Raw genomic sequence first — 26,439 nt, forward strand, 5'->3', positions numbered from 1 at the left:
GAATCTGTAGTTGTTTTGAGTATAGTATAGAATCTTGTACTACAGTACAGACAGGTAATAATATTCTTCCAATCAATGAACACAGAATATCTTTTCACATAGTTGTATTTTCTTCAATTTTTTATCAGTGTTTTATAGTTTTCAGTGTACATATCTTTTACCTCCTTGATTAAATTTATTTCTAAGTGCATTTTTTGAAACTTTCATTTTTTAAATTTTTTAATTTTATGAGTAGTAGGTGAATATATTTATGGGTACATAAAATGTTTTGTTACAGGTATGCAGAGAATAATAATCACATGGAGAGTGAAGAATCCATCCTCTCAGGCATTTATCCTTTGTATTACAGACAATCCAATTATACTCTTCTAGTTATTTTTAAATGTACAGTTAAGTTATTTTCAACTGTAGTTGCCCTCTTGTGCTATCAAGTAATAGGTCTTATTCATTCTATCTTGTACCCCTATTTTTTTTCTGTAGCTATTGTAAGAGTTTTTAAAAATTTCTATTTCAGGGAGTTAATTGTTAGAGAAAAAAAAATGCTGCTGGGTTTTCCTGTTTTTTCTATGTTCATTTTGTATCCTGCAACTTTACTGAATGCATTTATTAGCTCTAATCCTGAAACTTTCTGAATTCATTTTGAGGCATACCTTAAAGATATTTCAGATTGGTTCCAAACCACCACTAAAGAGCAAATAATGCAATAAAGCAAGTCACACAAATTTTTTTTTGTTTCCTGAGGCATATACAAATTATTTATACTATACAGTAATCTATTAGGTGAGCAATAGCATTGTGTTTTTAAAAGCCATATATACCATAATTTAAAAATACATTATTCCTTTAAAAATGTTAATGATTATCTGGTCCTTCAGTGAGTCACAATCTTTCTGCTGATAGAGGGTCTTGCTACAGTGTTGATGGCTGCTGACTTATCAGAAGGGTGATCACTGAAGGTTGTGGAGGCTGTGAAAATTTCTTAAGGTAACAACGAAGTTTGCCACATTGAGTTTTCTTTTCATGCCTGTAGCATGTAAAGCTATTTGATAGCATTTTATCCAGAGTAGAACTTCATTGAAAATTGGAGTCAGTCCTTTAAAACTCTGCTGCCACTTTATCAAATAAGTTTATGCAATATTCTAAATCATTTGTTGTCTTTTTAACAATGTTTACAGGAATAGATTCCATCTTAAGAAACCACTGTCTTTGCTCATCCAATAAAAGCATCTCCTCAGCTATTCAAGTTTTATCATGAGACTGCAGTGATTCAGTCACATCTTCCATCTTCACTTTAGTTCTAGTTCTCTCACTATTTCTACCACATCTGCAGCTACTTCCTTCACTGAAGACTTGAAGCCCTCTGAATCACATCAGAAGTAGAATCAACTTCTTCCAAATCCCTATTACTCTTGATATTTGACCTCCTCCCAGGAATCACAAATGTTCTTTATGGCATCTAGAATGGTAAATCCTTTCCTGATGTTACTTTGTCCAGGTCTACCAGAGGAATCACTATCTATGGAAGCTAGAGCACTACAAAAAATATTTTTAACATAAGAAGACTTGAAAGTCAAAATTACTTCTTGATCCATGAGCTGCAAAATGGGTGTTTTGTTAGCTGGCATAAAAGCTGTCAGAGCCCTTGGGTGACTAGGTGCATTGTCAATGAGTGGCAATATTTTGAAAGGAATTTATTTTTTCTGAATAGTAGTTCTCAACAATGGGCTTAAAATATTCAGTTAACTATGTTGTAAAGAGATGTACTGTCATTCAGGCTTTGTTGTTCCATTTATAAATTACAGGTGGAATTAGATTTATCCTAATCCTTAAGAGCCTTACAATTTTTGAAATGGTAAATTAGCATTGGTTTCAACTTCAACTGACCAGTGGCATTACCCCCTAAAAAATGAGTCAGCCTGTCCTTTGAAACTTTGAAAGCAGACATTGACTTCTCTGTAGTTTGAAAGTTATAGATGGCATCTTCTTCCAGTAGAAGGCTTTTTGATCCACATTGAAAATCTGTTGTTAATGTAGCCACTTCCATTAATGATCTTAACTAATCTTCGGGATAACTTGCTGCAGCTTCTACATTAGCACTTGCTGCTTCACCTTGCACTTTTTGTGTCATTAAGATGGCTTCCTTTCTTAGATCTCATAAATCAACTTCTTCTAGCTTCAAACTTTTATTCTGTGATTGCTCCCCTCTCTTAGCCTTCATATAATTGAAAAGCGTTAGAGCTTGGCTTCAGGTTGGGCTTTAGCTCGAGGGAATGTTGTGGCTGGTTTTATCCCCTATCCAGATCACTAAGATGTTCTCCTTATAAGTATTAAAGACTGTTTTGCTTTCTTATCTCTTGTGGGTTGACTGGAGTAGTACTTTTAATCTCCTTTAAGAATATTTTGCATTCACAACTTGGCTGTCTGGCACAAGAGATCTCTCTTGGCATTCAACATGGCTTCCTCACTGAGCTTAATCATTTCTAGCTTTTGATTTAAAGTGAGAGATGTTGCTGAGTATGGTGGCTCATGCCTGTAATCCCAGCAGTATGGGAGGCTGAGGCAAGCAGATCAAAAGGTCAGGAGTTTGAGACCAGCATGACCAATACCGTGAAACCCTGTATCTACTAAAAATACAAAAATTAGCTGGGCATGGTTGTGCACACCTGTAATCCCAGGTACTCAGGAGGCTGAGGCAGGAGAGTTGCTTGAACCTGGGAGATGGAGGTTGCAGTGAGCCTAGATCGTGCCACTGCACTCCAGCCTGGGTGACAGAGCGAGACTCCATCTCAGAAAGAAAGAAAAAAAGAGGGAGAAGGATGGAATGGAGGGAGGGGAGGGATGGAGGAAGGAAAGAAGGAAGGAAAGGGATATGTGACATAGTGAGACTCCATCTCAATAAATAAAGAAACGAGAGATGTGCAACTCTTCCTGTCACTTGAATAGAGGCCACCATATGGTTATTAATTGGCCTGATTTAAATATTGTTGTATCTCAAGGAATACAGAGCCTCAAGGAGAGGCACAGTGGTGAGGTAGGTGAATGATTAGTGGGAAAGTCAGAACAAACACATTTATCAGATAAGCTCACCATCTTATATTAGCATGGTTCATGATGCTCCAAACAATAATAGTCATATCAAAGACCACAGATCACTCTAAAAGACACAATAATAATGACAAGGTTTGAAATATTGTGAGAATTACCAAAATGTGACACAGAGATGTGAAGTGAGCACATGCTGTTGGAAAAAATATGACACCAATTGGATTTGCTCAACACAGGGTTGCCACAAAGCTTCAATTTGTTAAAAAAAAAAAAAAAATTACCTGTGACATTCAGTCAAGTGAGGTGCAGTAAAATGAGGTAGTCTGTATTAGTTCTACATTGAGTTTATCTGCTCTGGCCTAGTCCTGTTAAGCTGTTACTGAGGTAGAAATGGGGATCTGTTGACTTTATCCTTCCTGGCTGGGCATTTTGTCAGTAAATTATCTTCCTTGGCTTAATGCTGCCCGCCTCTGATGGTCACTTTTGTGTGCCACCATGTCCTGCTAATTTTTTTTTATTTTTTATTTTTAGAGACAGGATCTTGCTATGTTGCCCAGGCTGCTCTCAAACTCCTGGCCTCAGATAATCCTACTCCTCAAGTTTTTCTTTAATTTTGGTTATCTATTATTCATTATAAGAGTGTCCAAATTGTTTAAGTTTCTTCTATGCCAGTTATGTCTCCACAACTAGATTGCATGCTCCTCAAAATCAGAAACCATATCTTATATTCTGTGTCTCATACAGAACCTAGCACAGGGCAAAGAACATAGGTGATTGTGTTGAATTATCTAATTCTTTGCATAGCTTATGTCTCTTAATCAGACTATCCTGAACATTCACCTTCTGGAGTTTGGAACACATTTTTTAAAGATTCAGAACAGAGAAATGTTTGGTATATGATGAGAGGCTTGGTTGTTTGTGTTTCTGCTTTACAGCTTCTTGTGATTTGGGGCAATTTATCTTTCTTACTGCTATTCCAGCTCTGACCGGTCTCAGCTTCCACAGCCAGAAGTAATGTCACATCATTAATCTGACTTGGATTGTATCTTCCATGTGTCAGAAAAAGGCATCTACTCATAGTTTTTTTGTTTTGTTTTGTTTTTAATTAGGCTTAATACATCTAACATTCCCTAAGACCACCATGTAGGTTAAGGATAATTATAATTTTAATTGCATCTGTAACAGCGTACTTGGCATTGAACTTGGTGGGAGAACCATGTAAAACCTCAAAGCAAAGATAATCATGCACTTAACTTCTGGCCTCATTCTGGTTTCTGCCTCACTTAGTTGGGGCTGTTAAATGTATTGACATTTATGATTGGTGAAGTCTCTTTTTTTCCATTCTCCAGTTTAAGTGAACAAGTAGGAGGTGGTGGCATTCCACTTCAATTTGGCAATTATTCTTTCCTATACTGCAAATTGCCCTTGTCAGAGAAATCTTTTTATTTTTATGAATATGTCTCTGTCTCTTTGTATATAAACTCCTTTTCTTTTGTTGTCCTTTCCTTATTGAAGTAAATTACAAATAGAAATTTTAAAAAGTTAAATGATACTTCTAAACTTGTACTGAAAAATAGCAATTTTCTTCTCCATCCTATTCATTCCCAATTCTTCCTCCCCTGAGGAAATGCTTTTCAATTTTTTAAGCTATTCTTTTATATTTATTTCTGTATTTGTAGATACTGTTTGTATACTTTTTCTTGAAAATTTTTAGCTTCTTATATTCTCCATTGAATGCCTACTAGAGAGGATAAGACTTCAGTTCTTTTGAATACTTAACAACACGCCTACCCAACCACCCACACATAAACAAATGCATGTACGCATAACACAACCATATTCACTCATAATACACTATTTTCTCAATACAGTTATTCTTTTCTTTCAATACAGTTATATCACATTTTTTGTTAGATCAATGTTATGTGTTTATATTACTAGGATTTTTTTCCCATGTTCTTTATTTATTGTTTAATTACATTTTAGGTTTTGGGGTACATGTGAATAACATGCAAGATTGTTGCATAGGTACACACATGGCAGCGTGATTTGCTGCCTTCCTCCCCTTCACCTATATCTGGCATTTCTCCCATGCTATCTCTCCCCAATTCCCCACCCCCCGCTGTCCCTCCCCTATCATTCATAGCTGAGCCATGTAGCATAACACAATCACATCTTATTTCTAGTACAATATTAAGTCCCGAGGTCTCTTATTACCTCATTTTAATTTTGCTTAGTTATCTCCATATTAATCACAAATCTATCTCCAGATTTGCTAATAGATGTGATAATAGCCCCTGAATATATTCAAATACATTGGGCATTACATTTGTTTTATTTTCTTGGCAGAAATACAATTTCTGCAACCCAGAGACTTCTAGCTCCAAGCTTGATTCATTGATTTCTAAGTTTGAAGTGCACCAGACATCCTGAAACCATCTTTCTCTAAAATCCTGGAAATTCCTTTTGCTTCTCATTTGTTTTGGATCCTTATTTTTAGTGTCCTATTTTTCCCTTTCGGGTTTTCTCTTTTGTTTTCAGAAGCGTATCTTCCAGGAGTTTCCTAGGAAAAGACAATTTTGAGACATTTCCTGTCTGAAAATGTTTTTAGTGTATCCTCCTAACTTAGTGATAGCTTGGCCAGGTATAGAATTCCAGGTTGTAAATCGTTTTCCTTGGCATAGAGAAGTTCAATAATACCATTTCTCATATTTTTATGTTTCTGCTCTGAAAACATTTAGGATCTTCCCTGTTAGGTGTTTGGAATTCTGAAATTTCAAAGTATAGGTTTAATTGCAGATCTTTAATTATCTTTATACTTAAATAATTGTAAAGATAATTATCTTCAATTTATGTCATCCCTGATATTGTAGATGACAAAAACTATATTTTGGCAATTTCTTCTACCCTTCACACCCTTCACTTTATATATTCTATCTGGAAATACAAATTTCCAAGTTTGGTTTTTTAATCTTCTTATATTTCTGTACTGATATTTTTATCCTTCATTCTAGTTTTTTGGGAATTTTTCTCAACCATTAAGTTGATTGTACAAATATATGTATGGAATTACCTTAAATTGTTATGTAATATTTTTAGTTTCTTAGAGCACTATTTTGTTCTCTGACAGTATTTTCTTTCTTTCTTTCTTTCTTTCTTTCTTTCTTTCTTTCTTTCTTTCTTTCTTTTTTTTTTGAGATGGCATCTCGCACTGTCACTCAGGACGGTGTGCAATGGAACAATGTCAGCTCACTGCAACCTCCACCTCTCAGGTTCAGGTGATTCCCCTGCCTCAGCCTCCCCAATAGCTCGGTTTACAGGCAGATGCCTGATACCACGCTGGCTAACTATTTTGTATTTTTTAGTAGAGAGGGTGTTTCACTATGTTGGCAAGGCTGGTCTCTAATTCTTGACCTCCTGATCCACCCGCCTAGGCCTCCCAAAGTGCTGGGATTACAGGTGTGAGCCACCGTGCCCAGCCTTCTCTGACATTTTTATATGGAACCCTTTTCTTATTTTAGAGATGTATTTCCTCTTAGTATCTTTCTAAGGATATTAATTATAGATGCTTTTATTTGGTTTGCATTTTAGTTTTAGTCTTACCTTTCTTCTTCCTCTCGTATTGCATTTTTTCCTCAGTTTTTGTTTTTGTATTCTCTTTTTCAGTTTTGGAATCCTCCTTTTACATTAGAAGCTTTCCTCAAATGTCTGGTCACCATTGACTTTCATATTTAAAAAAAGAGACACTAAGAAAACAACAGCAAACAAAAAGCCCTATTCAAATGCCCTCTGAAGCAGTCTGCTCTCATTCATAGGTAGGAGCTAAAAAAAGTATCTCATCAACATAGAAGAATTGTAGTTACCAGAGGCCAGGAAGGGGCAGCAGAGATGGGGTGCGGAGGGGGGAATGAAGGGAAAAAAAATTCCATATAAAAGCACAATCATGTTGATAATTTCATTAATTCATTCTAACAAGAAAAATTGTCTTTCTTTTGCAATAGCCCATAATAATTGTTTTAAATTAAACCTGAAAAAAATGTTGTTAACCAAGTGTGATTGCAGCCTTTAAAAAAGGACCTAGAAAAGGTCTTATAAACTTTACATTTTTGCCATTACAGTATCCAAGGAATTTCATCAAACAAATCAACAGTATTTGTTTCAAAAAATATTTCAGCTAAAAATATGTTCTAAAATATAGACAGTCTGTCTCTTTGGTCTCTTCTCCTAATACCCGAGTATTCAAATAATTAGATTTAGAAAAAAATAATACAGCTATTTTATCTACAAAAAAAGAAAAAAATAAAACTCTGTGGTTGGGGCTTGTCAACTAGAGAGCTTCACAGTTGGGTAATAAGGTTGACTCTGCCTGTCTGGGTTGAGGGCCTCCAAATGTCAGTATCCAAATTTCTTTCTCTGGAACTTCTCCACTTCTCCACTTAAGAATGTAGCAATTTTCTGGGAGGTGGATAAAAACCTGACAGGTAGCACTTCAGGAGATAAGCCTGGGGTGGAGCTGGAGGGGTTGTACAGCAATCTCACTATTCAGGGTATTCACTGTCACTCTCTCTGCTCTAAGTATGAAACACACTCTTCTATAACTGTATCTCTACTTTCTCTAGAGCTTATTTGTTTCAACTTCTCCAGAGTAAGTAACCTAGGTGTAGCAGACAAAAGGCAGCCACCCAGTGTGATGTAGAATATACCTGGGAGTCTCCCTGCAACTCTTTAAGCCTTTCAGTCAGTCCTGCTCACCGACTGACTCTGCTCACCACGTTCACTATGTGTTCATAGTGAAAAGCCCCATTTTTAGAACAGGGCTTGGCACCTATTAGGTACTCGATAAATGTTTGTTGAACTAATGAATACATGACTTCATAACTTTCGACTTTGATGACTGAGCATTTTTAATTCCTTTGCACACCCCTGCCCTGTAGGTCTGGTGATCAGTGTTCTCAGGTATGCTACTTCAGCTGCTGCTTTTCCACTCAGATTAATTTCTCTTCACTACGCTTGGATCCTTTCCTGTTCTGGATATCTATGTGGCTCATAGACTGTTTATTTTTTTTCTGTCATTTTTGTTGACATTGGCAATGGGAGAGATACAGGTTAATGTATATTTAGTCTGCCACATAATGGCATATGAGATTTTCTGCTTCAATTTTGTTATATATATAAAATGTTTCAAGTATCAAAGTATATAAGATAAAAACCATGTATATTTCCGTATCTTTTAGAAAATCTTATTTTACTCACTTTGCTTCAGATCTCTCTCTCTCTCTTTCATTTTTAAAGAACCCAAATATCACAGATGGATCGTTTAAAGCCTCTTTTAACTTACTTCAATTACATTTCTTTTCCTCGTTCCTCAGAAATAATTACTACAACTTCATTGGTACGTTTTATATCCATCCATTTTTTTTTAAAGTACATGTATGCAGCCCCATATAGTTTGTTATTTCTATTCTTAAAATTCTATGTAAATAGAGTCAAATGGCACATATTATTCTGCCACTTTTTTCACTCAGCATGTTTTTGTCACATACATGACATACATGTTGATACATTCATTTTACAGCTTAAGGTGTTGTATGCAGATACTCTTTGTCCTTGGTTTTTGTCTATCTTAGATTAAAAGTTATCATGGAACACAAATGGGGTCCTTAAAGCTCATTATATGCCACCATTCATTACAAAGAAGCAGCATAGTTTTAAGAGTATGGAACCTGGTTTCAAGTAGGTCTGGATTCAAACCCAGGACCTTTCATTTATTACTCATGTAATTTAGGGCAAGTTACTTTTTAGCCCTTGATATCATTATTTATGAAATTTATGTACTAATTATATAGACCTTATTGGTGTTGTGGGGATTAAGTATGTAGACTTTGGTGCAGTATTTGAAAACAGTAAATAGTCAAATAACAGAGCTGCTATCATTATGATGTTACATAATGGCCAACAATTCAATGACTCACAGAATCTTGTAACTGATAGTTTAACTATTGTAGAATGTTTGAATTCTCTTTGAAAATTTCCCTTCAAATAGTAATCTGGGTTCTGCCTGAATACCTTAAGTGACTTGAAATTCTAAGAGAGTCATCCCAGTTTTGGACAGCTCTGTGAAAAATATGATCACTATCAGGGAAAAAAAAAAAATGTTTCCCTGTAGTTTCTGCAGAGTTGGTCTTAGTTTTACCACTTGGGACCAGGCAGAACAAGTCTAATCCCTCTTCCATGTGACAGACTTTCAAATATTTGAAGACAAATATCAAGTCCCCCTGAGCCTAATTATATCGAAAACAGAAAAAGGAAGAAGAAGAAGGGAACTGGTGCATGTCAGTGATGGATAAAGCCTCATGTATTGAAACAAATAGGTAAAAGCAGAAATAAGTACCTTAGAACTTCCACTTTTACCAGTTCCTCCAAAATGAAAAGCTGTCACCAGAACCTCCTTTTGAGGAAATCTTGTAAGTGCCATTGAATTTTTTTGTTACTACCTTTTGGGGACCTGCTTTGACGGTATTAACATAAGTGCTACCAAATGGACTGGGAAATAATCTTTAACCATATCTTATAAAGAGAGTCTTTATTGTAATCTGTTATACTTTAAGCCTGAGATGGATAATAATAGAAGGGACGCTCTGGTTTTACAAGGCAATAATGTGGTATCTGAGCAGTCAAACTTTATGGAGAGGCAGGCTGCAGAGTAGTTTATCCAGAGAAACTCTGACTACTGTAGAACTGCTACCAATCCAGAGGTGCGATTAGTTTCAGGAACTCTTTGGTTAACAAAAATAGTTCTTCCTCATTTGAATTTTAACTAACTTTTACTCCAGGTACTGTGTTCAAAATATACACGGCATACACTTACCATCATATCTTCCACTGAAGGTTTTTTTTAAATAGCCCACTTATATAAAAGCAATAAAATATAAAGACATCTGATTGAGCACTTTTCCCCCCAAATCACAGCAGATTCTCAGCCTGCAGTCTCCTTTGATGTGTCAACATGTTTTACAGTATAGGTTTTATTTTTATTTTTTTTGAGACAGACTTATTCTATTGCCCAAACTGGAGTGCAGTGGCATGATCTCGGCTCACTGAAACCTCTGCCTTCAGGGTTCAAGCACTTCTCCTGGCTCATTCTCCCAAGTAGCTGGGACTACAGGTGCAAGCCACCATGCCCAGCTAATGTTTTTGTATTTTTAGTAGAGACAGGGTTTCACCTTGTTGGCCAGGCTGGTCTCCACTCCTGGCCTCAAGTGATCTGCCCACCTCAGCCTCCCAAAGTTCTGGGACTGCAGGTGTGAGACAGCACACCTGGCCAACAAAGCTTACAGTATAGTTTGAACAAGTTGTTCCTCATTAGGGTCTATGATGAGTGGCTAGGGCAGGGCTGGGAAAACTCTGGCTCTCATGCCAGATCTAGCCAGGTACCTGTTTAGGTATGCCTCATGAGCTAAGAATAATTTTTACATTTTTTTTTAGTGGCTTAAAAAATTTATTATTTTTCATGATTCTGTTGGTCAGGAATTTAGACATGACACAGTGGGGAATCTTGCTTCTGTTCCCTACACTGTCCATTGGGCTGGAATGGACAGCATGACTTCTCCACATATGCATCTGAGTCTGCGACCAGGCATTGGTGCCTGTAGCCCTCTTTGGCTGTGGTTTATCTAAATGGACAGACTGAGGAGAGGAATAAAGGAAGCAAATACCCATGTATCTGGGTCTGCTGAGGGTCTTCCAATGTTTCTTCTTGTTGTTTTAAATTTACGTTCAGGAGTCCATGTGCAGGTTTATTATATAGGTAAATGTATCATGGGGATTTGTCGCAGAGATTATTTCATCACCAAGGTACTGAATTTAGTACCCGATAGCTATTTTTCCTGATCCTCGTCCTCCTGTCACCCTCCACCCTCAAATAGGGCCCAGTGTCTGTTGTTCCTCTCTATGTGTCCATGTGTTCTCATCATTTAGCTCCTATTTTTAAGTGAAAAAACATAGTATTTAGTTTCCTGTTTCTGTGTTAATTTCCTAAGAATAATAGTCTCTAGCTCTATATTCCTACAAAGGATATAATCTAGTTCTTTTTAATGGCTGCATAGTATTCCATGGTGAAAATGTATTACATTTTCTTTATCCAGTCTACTGTTGATGGCATTTAGGTTGATTCCTTGTTTTTGCTCTTATGAATAGTGCTGTAATGAACATACACATGCATGTGTCTTTATAATAGAATGATTTATATTCATTTGGGTATATACTCAGCAATAGGGTTGTTGGGTTGAATGGTTTTTCTGCCTTGAGGAACCGCCACACTGTCTTCCACAATGGAAGCTAATTTATACACCCACAACAGCACAACTGTGTATCAGCATTCCTTTTTCCTCACAACCTCAGCAGCATCCATTATTTGTTGGCATTTTAGTCATAGCCATTCTGATTGATGTGAGATGATATCTCATTGTGGTTTTGATTTGCATTTCTCTAATGATCAGTGGTGTTGAGCTTTTTAAAAAAAATTATTTTTATTTTACTTTAAATTCCAGGATACATGTGTAGAATGTGAATGTTTGTTACATAGGTATATGAGTGTCATGGTGGTTTGCTGTACCTGTCAACCCATCATTTAGGTTTTCAACACTGCATGCATTAGCTATTTCTGCTGATGTTCTCCCTCATCTCCCCACCATCAGGCCCCAATGTATGTTGTTCCCCTCCATGTGTCCATGCATTCTCATTGTTCGACTCCCACTAATGAATGAGAATATGCGGAATTTGGTTTCCTGTTCTTTTGTTAGTTTGCTGAGGATGTTGTCTTCCAGCTTCATCCATGTTCCTGCAAAGGACACGATCTCATTACTTTTAATGGCTACATAGTATTCCATTGTGTATATGTACCGCATTTTCTTTATCCAGTCTATTATTGATGGGCATTTAGGTTGTTTCCATGTCTTGGCTATTGTAAATAATGCTGCAGTAAATATGTATGTGCATGTATCTTTATAGTGGAATGATTTACATCACTTTGGGTATATATCCAGTAATGGGATTACTGGGTCAAATGATATTACTGGTTCTAGATCCTTGACTGATCATCACACTGTCTTCCACAATGGTTGAACTAATTTACATTTCCACCAATGATGTAAAAGTGTTCATATTTCTCCACTGGCTCACCAGCATCGTTTCTTGACTTTTTAATAATCAAAATTCTGACTGGTGTGAGATGTCATCTCATTGTGATTTGGGTTTTCATTTTTCTAACGACCAGTGATGTTGAGCTTTTTTGCATGTTTGTTGGCCACACAAATGTCTTCTTTTGAGAAGTGTCTGTTCACATATTTTGCCCACTTTTTGATGGGGTGATTTGCTTTTTCTTGTAAATTTGTTTAAGTTCCTTAATTATGGATATTAGACCTTTGTCAGATGGGTAGATTGCAAAAAATAATATCAAATTCTGTAGATTGTCATCTATTTGTATCCTCTCTTATGTCCTTGAGCAGTGGTTTGTAGTTCTCCTTGAAGAGGTCCTTCACATTCCTTGTAAATTGTATTCCTAGGTATTTTATTCTCATTGTATCAATTGTGAATGAGATTTCACACATGATTTGGCTTTCTGCTTGTCTATTGTTGGCGTATGGGAATAGTTGTTATTTTTGCACATATATGTTGTATTCTGAGACTTTGCTGAAGTTGCTTATCAGCTTAAGAAGTTTTGGGGCTGAGGGAATGGCACTTCCCAAATACAGAATCATGTCATATGCAAACAGAGACAATTTGACATTTTCTCTTCCTGTTCAAATTCCCTTTATGTCTTTCTCGTGCCTGATTGCCCCGGCCAGAACTTCCAATACTATGTTGAATAGGAGTGACGAAAGAGGCATCCTTTTCTTGTGCTGATTTTCAAAAGGAATGCTTCCAGCTTTTGCCCATTCAATATGATATTGGCTATGGGTTTCTCATAAATAGCACTTATTATTTTGAGATATGTTCCATCAATACCTAGTTTATTGAGAGAAGGGATGTTGAATTTTATTAAAGCCCTTTTCTGCATCTATTGAGATAATCATATGGTTTTTGTCATTGGTCCTGTTTATGTGATGGATTACATTTATTGATTTGCATATTTTGAACCAGCCTTGCATCCCAGGAAAGAAGCGGACTTGATCATGGTGAATAAGCTTTTTGCTATGTTGCTGGATTTTTGGCCACTATTTTATTGAAGATTTTCCGTCAATGTTTATCAGGGATATTGGCCTGAAGTTCTTTTTTTGTAGTGTGTCTGCCAGGTATTAGGATGATGCCAGCCTCATAAAGTGAATTAGGGAGGAGTCCCTCCTTTTCAATTGTTTGGAATAGTTTCGGAAGGAATCGTACAAACTTCTTTAGTACTCAGAAGGAATGGTGTCAACTCCTTTCCATTTACTTGGTAGAATTTGGCTGTGAATCCATCTGCCCTGGGCTTTTCTTGTGGTGACAGGCTACTAATCACTGCCTCAATTTCAGAACTTGTTATTGGTCTATTCATGGATTTGACTTCTTCCTGGTTTAGTCTTGGGAGGGCGTATGTGTCCAGGAACTTATCCATTTCTTCTGGAGTGTCTAGTTTATTTGCCTAGAGGTATTTATAGTATTCTCTGATGGTAGTTTGTATTTCTGTGGGGCCAGTGGTGCTATTCCCTTTATCATTTTTTATTGTGTTTGTTTGATTCTTTTCTCTTTTCTTCTTTATTAGTCTAGCTAGTGGTCTATTTTGTTAACTTTTTTTGAAAAACCGGCTCCTGAATTCGTTGACATTTTGAAGGATTTTTTGTTTCTCTGTCTTCTTCACTTCCACTCTGACCTTAGTTATTTCTAGTCTTCTGCTAGTTTTTGGATTGGTTCACTCTTGTTTCTCTAGTTCTTTTAATTGTGATGTTGGAGTGTTGATTTGAGATCTTTCTACCTTTCTGATGTGAGCATTTAGAGCTATACATTTCTGCTTTAACACTGCTTTAGCTGTGTTTCATATATTCTGGTACATTGTCTCTTTGTTCACATTGGTTTCAAAGAACTTATTGATTTCTGTCTTAATGTCCTTATTTACCAGGAGTCATTCAGAAGCAGATTGTTCAATTTGTGTTCATGTAGTTGTGTTGTTTTGAGTGAGTTTCTTAATCCTGAGTTCTAATTTGATTGCACTGTGATCTGAGAGACTGAAGAATGTTTTACTTCCAATTATGTGGTCAATTTTAAAATAAGTGCCATGTAGCACTGAGAAAAATGTATATTCTGTTGATTTGAGAGCTCTATAGATATCTATTAGGTCCCCTTGATCCAGATCTGAATTTAAGTCCTAAATATACTTGCTAATACTCTGTCTCGTTGATCTACTATTGACAGTGGGGTGTTAAAGTCTCTCACTATAATTGTGTGGAGGTATAAGTCTCTTTGTAGGTCTCTAAGAACTTGTTTTATGAATTTGGGTGCTCCTGTATTGGGTGCATATAGATTTAAGATAATTAGCTCCTGTTGTGGAATTGATCCCATTACGCATTACGATTACGTAATGCCCTTCTTTGTCTCTTTTGATCTTTGTTGGTTTATTTTTTTATTTTTTTATTTTTTGCTTTCCATTTGCTTGGTAAATTTTCCTTCATTTCTTTATTTTGAGCCTGTGTGTGTGTTTGCATATGAGAAGGGTCTCTTGAATATAGCACACTGATGGGTTTTGGCTCTATCCAATTTTCCAGTCAGTGTCTTTTAATTGGGACATTTAGCCCATTTTCATTTAATGTTGATATTATTATGTGTGAATTTGACTTTGTTTTGATGCTAGCTGGTTATTTTGCACACTAGTTGATGCAGTTTCTTCATGGTGTCATTGGTCTTTATATTTTGGTGTGTTTTTGCAATGGCTGGTACCGGTTTTTCCTTTTGATATTTAGTGTTTCCTTTAAGAGCTCTTGCAAGGCAGGCCTGGTGGTAACAAAATCCATCAGCATTTGCTTACCTAAAAAAAAAGATTTTATTTCTCCTTTTTTCTTTAATGAAACTTAGTTTGGCTGGATATGAAATTGTGAGTTGAAATTCTTTAAGAATGCTGACTAGTGGCCCCCAATCGCTTCTGTCTTGTAGGGTTTTTGCTGAGGGGTCCACTGTTAGTCTGATGGGTTTCCCTCTTTGGGTGACCTGGCCTTTCTCTTTGGCTGCCTTTAACATTTTACCTTCATTTTGACCTTGCAGAATCTTATGATTATATGTCTTGGGGTTGGTTTTCCCATGGAGTATCTTAATGGTGATCTTTGTATTTCCTGAATTTGAATGTTGGCCTGGTCATGCTAGGCTGGGGAAGTTCTGGATAATATCCTGAAGTGTATTTTCCAACTTGGTTCCATTCTCCCTATCTCTTTCATGTACTCCAAACAATCATAAGTTCCATTTTCTTACATAGTCCCATATTTCTCAGAGGTTTTGGTCATTCCTTTTTATTCTTTTTTCTTTAATCTTGTCTGCCTGCTTTATTTCAGCAAGATGGTCTTCAATCTCTGATATTCTTTCTCCTGTTTAATCAATTCAGCGGTTGATACTGAGTAGGCTTCATGAAGTTCTCATGCTGTATTTTTCAGCTCCATCAGGTCATTTACGTTCCTCTCTAAACTGGTTAATCTAGTTAGAAGTTCTGATAACATTTTATTAAGATTCTTAGCTTATTGCACTGGGTTAGAACATGCTTCTTTACCTCAGCGGAGTTTGTTATTACCTACCTTCTGAAGCCTACTTCTGTCAATTCACCCATTTCATCCTCCAACCAGTTCTGTGCCCTTGCTGAAGAGGTGTTGCAATCATTTGGAGGAAAAATGGCACTCTGGCCTTTTGGATTTTTAGCTCTTTTTTGTTGATTTATTTCTTCATGAGTTTGTCTAGCTTTGATCTTTGAGGCTGCTGACCCTTGGATAAGGTTTTTGTAGGGATTTTTTATGCTGCTGTTGTTGCTTTCTGTTTGTTTTTATTTCAATGGTTAGGTCTCTTTTCTGTAGCACTGCTGCAGTTTTCTGGGGGCTCACTTCAGGTTCACTTCTGGTTTGCTCCTGTGCTTGGAGATGTCACTTGAAGTGGTTGGAGAACAGCAAAGATGGGTGGCTGCTTCTTCCTCTGTGATTTCTGACCTTGAAGGGCACCAACCTGATGCCAGTAGGAATGTTCCTGTATAGGGTGTCTGACAACCCCTGTTGGAGGATCTCACCCAGTTGGGTGGCATGGGACGTAGGACCCCTTTAACAAATAACTTTGGCTGTCCCTTGGTGGAGGAGATGAGCCTTGCTGGGGGGAAACCAACTCATCTGGGCTGCCCAGATTCCTCAGAATTAGCAGGAGGAAAGACTAAGTCTGTTTGTCTGTGGAGACTATGGCCACCCTTTCCCCTAGGGGCTCAGGCCCAGGGAGATCAGAGTTCTATCCTTGAGGCCCTGGATGGAGTTGTTGGAATTCCTACAGGGAGGCCCTACCTAGTGAGGAGGGATGGGTCAAGGTCAGGCCTGAAGAGGTACTCTGGCCGCAGGTTGTCACAACCTGTGTGTTAAGCTATGGGGAATACCTCTTAGGACCAATTGGCCCAGCCCCCCTGGCTTCAGCAGGGGAAAAGTGTCTGTTCACGCCCTTGCCCGCTTTTTAATGGGGCTATTTTTCTTATAAACTTAAGTTGTTTTTTGTTTGTTTTTTAATAGATGCTAGACTTTAGACCTTTGTCTGGAGCTGTAGAGATGGCTACCACCCTTTTTCCACCCTTAGATATTAGTGTGTCAGGCAGCTAGCAGCCCCAGTGTTGGCTGCCGCCCCTCCCCCAAAAAGCTAAAACAGCTTAGACAGCAGGCAGCTGCAGCTGTGGTGATGCCGCCTCTCCCTCCAGGAACTTGCCAGGATTAGTCAGGTTCTAGCTGAGTGGCTGCTGAGAACCTGTGTGGCTCCATGGTTGGGATCCTAGTCCCCAGAGGCATGAGCTCATGAGTGGGATCTTCCGATCCATGGGTTGAACAGTTCTTTGGAAAAAGCATAGTTTCCAAGGCTGGGTAGCATGCTCACTCATCGCTTCCCTTGGCTGGGGGTTGGGAGCTCCTTGCCCTGTGTGGTTCTCAGGTGGCCCGCTGCACCGCATTTCTCTTCCTGCCTCTCCATGGGTCACGTCAGCCACCTAGTCAATTCTGACGGCAGAACCTGGATAGCTCAGTTGCTGGTGGAAGATTCACATGCTGTTTTGTTTCTGTTTGATGGGAGCCTCCCATTGCCACGGCTTCTAGTCAGCCATCTTGGCCCTGCCCCCCATCATCATCATTCAAGCTTTTTAAAAATATGTTTGTTGGCCACATGTCCATCTTCTTTTGAAAAGTGTCTGTTCCTATCCTTGCCCACTTTTTAATGGTTTTTTTTTTCTTGTAAATTTAAGTTCCTTATAGATGCTGGATATTAGACCTTTGTTGGATGCATAGTTTGCATAAATTTTCTCTCATACTGTAGGATGTCTGTTCATAGTTCCTTTTGCTGTGCAGAAACTCTTTGGTTTAATTAGATTCCAGTTGTCAACAGTTGCTTTTGATGCAATTGCTTTGTGTATATTTATCATGAAATCATTGCTCATTTCTACCCACGATGGTATTGCCTAGGTTATCTTCCAGGGTTTCTATACTTTTGTGTTTTCCATTTAAGCCTTTACTCCATCTTGAGTTAATTTTTTTTTTTTTTTAATGATGTAAGGAAGAGGTTCAGTTTCAGTCTTGTGCATATAGCTAGCTAGTTATTTCAGCACCAATTATTGAATAGGGAATCCTTCCCCCATTTGTATTAGTCAGGGTTCTCTAGAGGGACGGGACTACTAGGATAGATGTAAATATGAAAGGGAGCTTATTAAGGAGTATTGACTCACAGGAGTACAAGGTGAAGTCCCACAATAGGCCACCTGTAAACTGTGGAGCAAGGAAGCCAGTCCAAGTCCCAAACCCTCAAAATTAAGAAAGCCAACAGTGCACCCTTCAGTCTGTGATCAAAGGCCCGAGAGCCCCTGAAAAACCACTGATGTGAGTCCAAGAGTCCAAAAGCTGAAGAACTTAGAGTTTGATGTTCAATGGCAGGAAGAAGCTTCCAGCACTGGAGAAAGATGAAGGCTGGAAGATTCAGCCAATTTAGTCTTTCCATGTTTCTTTGCTTGCTTTTATCCTAGTCACAATGGCAGCTGATTAGATGGTGTCCGCCCAGATTGAGGGTGGATCCACCTCTCCCAGTCCACTGACTCAAATGTTAATCTCCTTTGGCAACACCCTCACAGACACACCCAGGAACACTACTTTGCACTCTTCAACCCAATCAATTTGACACTCAGTATTAACCATCACACCCATTGTTTGTTTGCTTGTTTCTGTCAGGTTTGTCAAAAATCAGATAGTTGTAGTTGTGTGGCCTTATTTCTGAGTTCTCTACTTTGTTCTATTGGTCTATTAGTCTGTCTTTGTACTAGTACCATGCTGTTTTGGTTACTGAGGCACTGTATTATACTTTGAAGTCAGATAGCATAATGCCTCTAGCTTTTTACTTTTTGCTTAGGATTGCCTTGACTATTTGGGCTCTTTGCTAGTTCTATATGAATTTAAAAACAGTTTTTTCTAGTTCTGCAAAGACACTCAATTGTACTGGTTTTTTGTTTTTTATGAGATGGAGTCTTGCTCTGTCATCCAGGCTGGAGCACAATGGTACGATCTCTGCTCACTACAACCTCTGCCTCCCAGGTTCAAGTGATTCTTCTGCCTCAGCCTCCTAAGTAGCTGGGACTACAGGTGCCTGCCACCATGCCTGGCTAGTTTTTGTATGTTTTAGTAGAGAGAGGGTTTCACCATGTTGGCCAGGCTGGTCTCAAACTTCTGATCTCAGGTAATCTACCCTCCTTGGCCTCCCAAAGTGCTGGGATTACAGGCATGAGCCACCTTATCCAGCCTCTCAATTGTATTTTAATAGGAATAGCACTGAATCTATAAATTGTTTTGGGAAGTATGGCCATTTGAATGACATTGATTCTTCCCATCCATGAGCACAAAATGTTTTTATGTTTATATCATCTTTGATTTCTTTGAGCAGTGTTTCATACTTCTCTTTGTAAAGATTGTTCAGGTTCTTGGTTAGCCGTATTCCTAGTTGTGTGTGTGTGTGTGGGGGTGGTGGTGGAGTGGAACAATTGTGAATGGGACTGCATTGCTGATTTGGCTCTTGGTTTGACAGTTGTATAGGAATGTTAGTGATTTTTGCACATTGATGTTACATTCTGAGACTTTGCTGAAGTTGTTTATCAGCTTAAGGAGCTTTTGGGCTGAGACTATGAAGTTTTCTACATAAAGGATTATGTCATCAGCAAAGAGGGATAGTTTGACTTCCTCTCTTCCTATTTGGATGCCTTTTATTTCTTTCTCTTGCCTGATAGCCCTGGCCAGGACTTTCAATACTATGTTGAATAGGAGTGGTAAGAGAAGGCATTCTTGTCTTTTGCCAGTTTTCGAGCTTCAAGCTTTTGCCTATTCAGTATGATGTTGGTTGTGGGTTTGCCATAGATGGCTCTTATTATTTTAAGGTATGTTCTTTCAATACCTATTTGATTGAGAGTTTTTAATGTGAAGCGATGTTGAATTTTATTGAAATACCTTTCTGCATCTATTGGGATAATTGTGTGGTGTTTGTCTTTAGTTCTGTTTATGTAATGAATCACATTTTTGATTAGGGTATATTGAACCAGCCTTGCATCCTGGAGATAAAGCCTACTTGATCATGGTAGATAAGCTTTTTGATGTGCTGCTGAATTTGGTTTGCTAGTATTTTGTCGAGGATTTTTGCATCAGTGTTTGTTAAGGATATTAGCCTGAAGTTTTCTTTTCCAGTGTCTCTGCCAGGTTTTGGTATCAGGATGATGCTGGCCTCATAGAATGAGTTAGGGAGGAGTCCTTCCTCCTCAATTTTTTGGAATAGTTTCAGCGGGAATGGTACCAGCTCTTTGTACATCTGGTAGAGCTCAGCTGTGAATCCATCTGTTAGGCTTTTTTTGGTTGATAGGCTATTTATTACTGACTCAATTTCAGAGCTTGTTACTGGTCTGTTCAGGGATTCAATTTCTTCCTGATTGAGCCTTGAAAGGGTGTATCTGTCCAGGAATTTATCAGTTTCTTCTATATTTTCTAGCTTATGTGCACAGAAGTGTTCATAATATCCTCTGATGGTTATTTGTATTTCAGTGGGGTCAGTGGTAATATCCCCCTTGTGATTTCTGATTGTATTTATTTGAATCATCTCTCTTTTTTTCTTTATAGTTTAGCTGGCTGTCTATTTTGCTAATTTTTTCAAAAAGCAGCTCCTCGATTTGTTGATATTTTGAATGTTTTTTTGTGTGTGTGTGTATATGTGTCTCAGCCTCCTTCAGTTCAGCTCTGAATTTGGTTATTTCTTGTCTTCTGCTACTTTTTGGACTTGTTTCCTCCTTGTTCCCTAGTTCTTTTAGTTATGATGTTAGGTTGTTAACTTGAGATCTTTCTAACTTTTTGATGTAGACATTTGGTGCTATAAATTTTCTTTTTAGCACTGACTTTGCTGTGTCCCAGATAGTCTGGTATGTTTTATCTTTGTTCTCATTTTCTAAGAACTTCTTGATTTCTGCCTTAATTTCATTATTTGCCCAAAAGTCATCTGGGAGCAGGTTATTTAATTCCCATGTAATCGTATGGTTTTGAGTGAATTTCTTAGTCTTGATTTCTAATTTGATTGCTTTGTGGTCCAAGAGATTGTTATGATTATAGTTATTTTTCATTTGCCAGGGAGTGTTTTACTTCCTGTAATGTGACTGATTTTAGGGTATTTGCCATGTGGTAATGAGAAGAATGTATATTCTGTTGTTTTTGGAGAATTTCATAGATGTCAGCACTAGATGAAATGGAGCTGATTGACTTCAGGTCCTGAATATCTTTGTTAATTTTCTGTCTCGATGATCTAACGTTGTCAGCGAGGTGCTAAAGTCTCCCACTACTATTGTGTGGGAGTCTAAGTCTCTTGAAAGGTCTCTAAGAACTTGCTTTATGAATCTGGGTTCTCCTGTGTTTGGTACATGTATACTTAGGATAGTCACATCTTTTAGTTGAACTGAACCCTTTGCCATTGTGTAAAATGCCTTTCTTTGTCTTTTTTGAGCTTTGTTGGTTTAAAGTCTGTTTTGTCTCAAACTAGGATTGCAACCCCTGCTTTTTTCTGTTTCCCATTTGCTTGGTAAATTTTTCTCCATTTTTTTATTTTGAGCCTTTGAGTGTCATTATGTGTGAGATGGATCCCTTAAAGACAACATAACAATGGGTCTTGGTTCTTCTTTTTTTTTTTTTTCTTTTTTATTTCTTTTTCTTTTTTTGAGATAGGATCTCACTCTGGTTGGCCAGGCTGGAGTGCAGTGGCATAATCTCAGCTCACTGCAAACTTGACCTCCTGAACTCAGGCGATTCTCCCACCTAAGACTCCCAAGTAGCTGGGACTATAGGTATGAGACACCATATCTGGCTAGCTTTTTGTATTTTTAGTAGAGATGGGTTTTCACTGTGTTGCCCAGGCTAGTCTTGAACTTCTGGTCTCAAGCAATCCACTTGCCTTGGCCTCCCAGTGTTGGGATTTCGGGCATGAACCACCATTCGTAGACAGGTCTTGGTTCTTTATCCAGCTCATCACTCTGTGTCTTTTAATTGGGGGCATTTAGCCCATTTACATTAAAGTTTAGTATTGACATGTGTGGATTTGATCTTGTCATTCTGATGTTAGCTGTTCATTTTGTAGATTTGATTGTGTGGTTGCTTTACAGTGTCACTGGTCTGTGTACTTAGGTGTGTTTTTGTATACAGACCTGGTTTTGGCTGATAATGGTCTTTCCTTTCCATATTTAGTGCTTCCTTTAGGAGCTTTTGTAAGGCAAGTCTGGTAGTAACAAATTTCCTCAGCTTTTGTCTCTCTGAAAAGTATCTTATTTTTCCCTTCGCTTATGAAGCTTTGTTTGGCTGAATATAAAATTCTGGTTTGGAATTTCTTTTCTTTAATAATTTTGGGTATTGACCCCCAATCTCTTCTGTCTCATAGGATTTCTCCTGAGACATCTGCTGTTAGTCTGATGGGCTTCCCTTTGTAGGTAACCTGACCTTTCTCTTTAGCTGCCTTTAACATTTTTTTTTTAATTTTTTCAACCTTAGAGAACCTGTTGATTATGTGTCCTTATTAAGGAGGATTTTCTTGTGAAGTGTCTTACTGGGGTTCTCTGCATTTCCTGAATTTGAATGTTGGCCTCTCTAGCTAGGTTGGGGAGTTCTCAAGGACTTTATCCTGAAATATGTTTTCCAAGTTGCTCACATTCTCCTCAACTCTTTTAGGGACACCAATAAGTCATAGATTTCATCTCTTTACATAATTCCATATTTCTAGTCAGTTTTGTTCATTATTTTTCATTATTTTTGCTCTATTCTTGTCTGACTGTTATATTTCAAAAAGCCATTTTTTGTGCTCTGAGATTCTTGCTTCTGCTTGATCTATTCTTAATACTTGTGGTTGCAATATGAAATTATTATAGGGTGTTTTTTTAGCTCTATAGCTGGTTACATTCTTTTCCATACTGGCTATTTTGTCTGTCTTCTCCTGCAAACTTTTGTCTCGATTTCTAGCTTCCTTGGATGGTGTTTTGATGATCTTCATTCCTATCCATATTCTCAATGCTATTTCTGTTATTTCAGCCATCTCAGCCTGGTTCAGAACCCTTGCTAGGGAGATGTTGCAGTTGTTTGGAGGAAAGAAGGCACTTTGGCTTTTTGAGTTGTCAGAGTTCTTGTGCTGATTCTTTCTAATTTTTGTGTGCTTTTCTACCTTCAATCTTTGAGGTTTATAATCTTTAGATTTTTTTTCTTTTATCCTATTTGATGACCTTGTGGGTTTGATTGTGATATAAAATAGATTCAGCTGACTTGGCTTTATTTTTGAAAAATTTTAGGGGGCAACACTCAGCTCCCAACTTCTGGACTGTGTGCTGTAACTCTGGGGGACTTATTTTGGGTCCTGACTTTGTGGTCTGGCTCCTTGAGGTTAGCAATCCACTGTGTTTGGGGGCCAAGCTGTGGCAGCTACAGCAGAGTGCTAACGGGTGCCAGGGTGCCTGCCTCCTTGCGGGCATTCACCATGGTGGCAGAGGGAATATAGCTAGGGGGTGTGGGGGGGCCCTGCTGGTGACTGTGTGCATGGTCATGCTGAAAGTGGAGATGGCTTGGGGAAAGGGTACTGTGGGTGCAGATCTGAATGCATTCTCTGTGCCCTGCAAGCAGGAGTGGTCACTCAGGGTATAGGGGGATCTACTGTTCTTGGCATAGTGTTAGCACAAGGGTGGGACACTGGCAGGAGTGGGTCTGGCTGGCTCTGTGCCTGCCAAGGCTTGATCTGCAATGGCGGTTGGTAGGGAGAGGAGGTGTGAACTGCACTCCCACCCACTGTTGGGGCAAGAAATGCGAAACCTGCCAGTGTACACACATGCTAGCAAAGTGATGTGGGGAGTTGCCATGGGCCCCAGCGAAGCTGCATTTTGGGAAGGGATCATGGTTGGTGGCCACAGGGATACTCTACTGGAACTCTCTGCCAGTCAGACATGGTTCACCAGTGCAGAAGCTCTGGTGCAAGCCCCCAGGGTACCCAATTCTGCCATGCTAGCAGGTGTGACCAGGATGGAGCCCTGGGATATGCCAGCAGATCAAGAAGTGCTCAGGTTGGACCAGTCCCTTCTGATGGTCAAGACTGTCCTGCAGATTTCAGGTCTGACAGTTTCCCTAGGACTAAAATCTCCTATGGAAACAAGTCAAGCATGGGGAGATAGCCATTTTAGGTCATGCTTCACTACACATGCTCCTGCAGTAAACTCTCTGGGCTCCACCTTAGTTGGCTTGCTGCCCCTACTATTTCTTTAAACAGCTCTCTCTGCCAACTCAAGTGTCCATGGTGGTCAAGGGATCTCCTCCTACTCGGGTTTCAGAGGTTCGTAGCAAGAGTGGATTGCTTCTTGCCAGTTCAACTCACCTGTTGCCCCTGAGCTCTTGGGGCCTAAGAATGAGTCCTGGTTCATGGTAGCCTTGTGCAGGGTACCTAGATTTCTCTCCCTTCAGCCCATCTTCTGTGTCTTCTCTCTCTGCCCTCTTGGTGCTTTACTTCCAAAGATCTATTAGGAGCATGAGTCATCTCAGTCCATTCCTCTGAGCTGTTCTCCCAGGCTGTGTCTAGTCAGCCATCTTGCCCTCCCCTTTACTTTTTAAATGGTTGGAAAAAACCCAAAAGAAGAATGATATTATAAATTCATAACATTATAGAAAAATCAAATTTCAATGTCCATGAAATTTCCCTGAAACACAGCCATATTTATTTATGTACGGTCTATGACTACTTTTTTGTTACAATAGTAGAGTTTAATAGTTTCAATAGAGACCTTGTGGTCTACAAGGCACCTAATATGTTTACTATCTTGCTTTCCAAAATAGTTTGCTCAATCTTGGGCTAGAAAATGAAGATCTATTAAGTGGGAGGGACCAAGATCTCATTCTGAGGGAAAAGAAGTAAAAAATCTGACGAGGGTTTGGGAAGAAAGAATTCATCAAAAACTGGAAAGAATGTCAACAAAGAGAGCTTGGAACTATTTGCGTTTCAATGAATGCCATGGATCATAACTATGAGAAGCTTTTAAGATTCCTTAAAAGCTCATCCCAGTTTTAGACAGCTCTGTAAAAATTATGCACACTATAAGAGAAATAAAAGACTCTTGTAGTTTCTGCAGAATTGGTCTTAGTTCTACTACTTGAAACTAGAGAGAACAGGCCTAATTTATCTTCCATGTGACAGACTTTCAAATATTTGAAGACAAATATCAAGTCCACCTGAGTCTAATTATATTAAAAAGGGAAAAAATATAGAAAAGAAAGAAAAATAGGGCAATTGGTACATGTCAGTGATGGATGAAGCCTCACACATTGAAACAGACTTCTTTTATACCTCCTACAGGCTAATCACATTACAATGACTATGAAAAACAATTATCAAACAAGTTTAGGATTGGCAGTTGCTTAGATTTACAGACAAAGATGGAAAATAAGAGAGGCCATACGACTTCTATCTTCCCTTAGTAGTTACAGATGTTGAGTTACTGTTGTTGGTTGGTAGCAAATGTAAACCAAAAATGAAATTCTAAGCCCTTCAACCATCTGAATGAACACATCCTCTCGGCAAAGGCATTCCAAAGTTAACCTGAAAAACCAGGTCAGGCTATGATGGGAAAGGGGAGCTAGACATGCCTCATTATACTCTCTTTCATTTTGAAATTACTGATAGAACAGCCTCTCTACATCTAATAAGAAACATTTACAGTCTACTCTCTCTAAAGCTTGCTACCTGGGGGTATCACCTGCATTATAAATCTGATTTCTACAACCCCTATCTTAACCCAGACATTCTTTTCTATTGATGATAACTCTTTCACCCAATTGTCAATCAGAGAGCCTTTAAATCTACCTATAACCTAGTAGCCCCTGCTTTGAGTTGTCCTGACTTTCTGGACTGAACCAATGTACATCTTACATGTATTGGTTGATGTATTATGTATCCCTAAATTGTATAAAGTCAAGCTGTATGCCAGCCACTTTGGGTACATGTCATCACGACCTCCTGAGGCTGTCATGGACAAGTCCTTAACCTTAGCAAAATATACTTTCTAAATTGATTGGGACCCTGTCTCAGATACTTTTGATTTGCACACACAAAAAAGAAAAAGGCTGTCAATTCTTATGGTAAAAGAAGGAGGAAAAACCCATAGAAGTGACTTGGAAAGTTGTTGAGAGGTGATACACAAATAAAAGACTCCCAACACATTTCCAAGACACACAGCACTGTCAAGAAAAAGTTGTGAAAGACTTGAACATGCACGAAAAAAGTGAAGTGTTGGGTGTGCCTAGCTGACCTTTTAGGATTATCTGATTCTGTGGGGGTATACTTCTTTGAGTTCTATTGACTTAGTTGCATTATTAGTTCTGCAGGGGTAGAAGTTAAATGACAGAAAACTGAAGTCATGCAAATGTCTCTTGTCCCTATAAATGCAAAGGAATTTTGTTCAGATACAATGAATTTACATCCTGGTAGGAAAGATAACATGATTTTTATTTCCCAATGAGGCATTGACATGTAGATTGATATTCCCTACAGACAATTTTGTATCTATGATTACCCTATAAAATATAAGATATTAAACAGTTTTGCCTGTATTACCAAATTCGCATCAGAATTATCGTTTATATATTCATGGATGTATATAGTGTGTATGTGCATGTGTATGTGTTCAAATTCTTC

General features: G+C 38.3%; 1 long non-coding RNA gene across 1 annotated transcript; it reads left to right on the forward strand.

The window, feature by feature from the left end:
• The first annotated feature begins 2,435 nt into the window (after positions 1 to 2,435).
• On the forward strand, positions 2,436 to 12,453 carry LOC116558218. The gene is made up of 3 exons (XR_004271904.1): positions 2,436 to 2,506; positions 9,801 to 9,809; positions 12,443 to 12,453. It is a non-coding gene; the product is annotated as an uncharacterized LOC116558218 (long non-coding RNA).
• The last annotated feature ends 13,986 nt before the right edge of the window (positions 12,454 to 26,439 follow it).

The sequence above is a fragment of the Sapajus apella genome, unplaced genomic scaffold, assembly GCF_009761245.1.
Source record: "Sapajus apella isolate SASKATOON/1434 unplaced genomic scaffold, GSC_monkey_1.0 scaffold21, whole genome shotgun sequence".
Classification (NCBI taxonomy): Eukaryota; Metazoa; Chordata; class Mammalia; order Primates; family Cebidae; genus Sapajus; species Sapajus apella.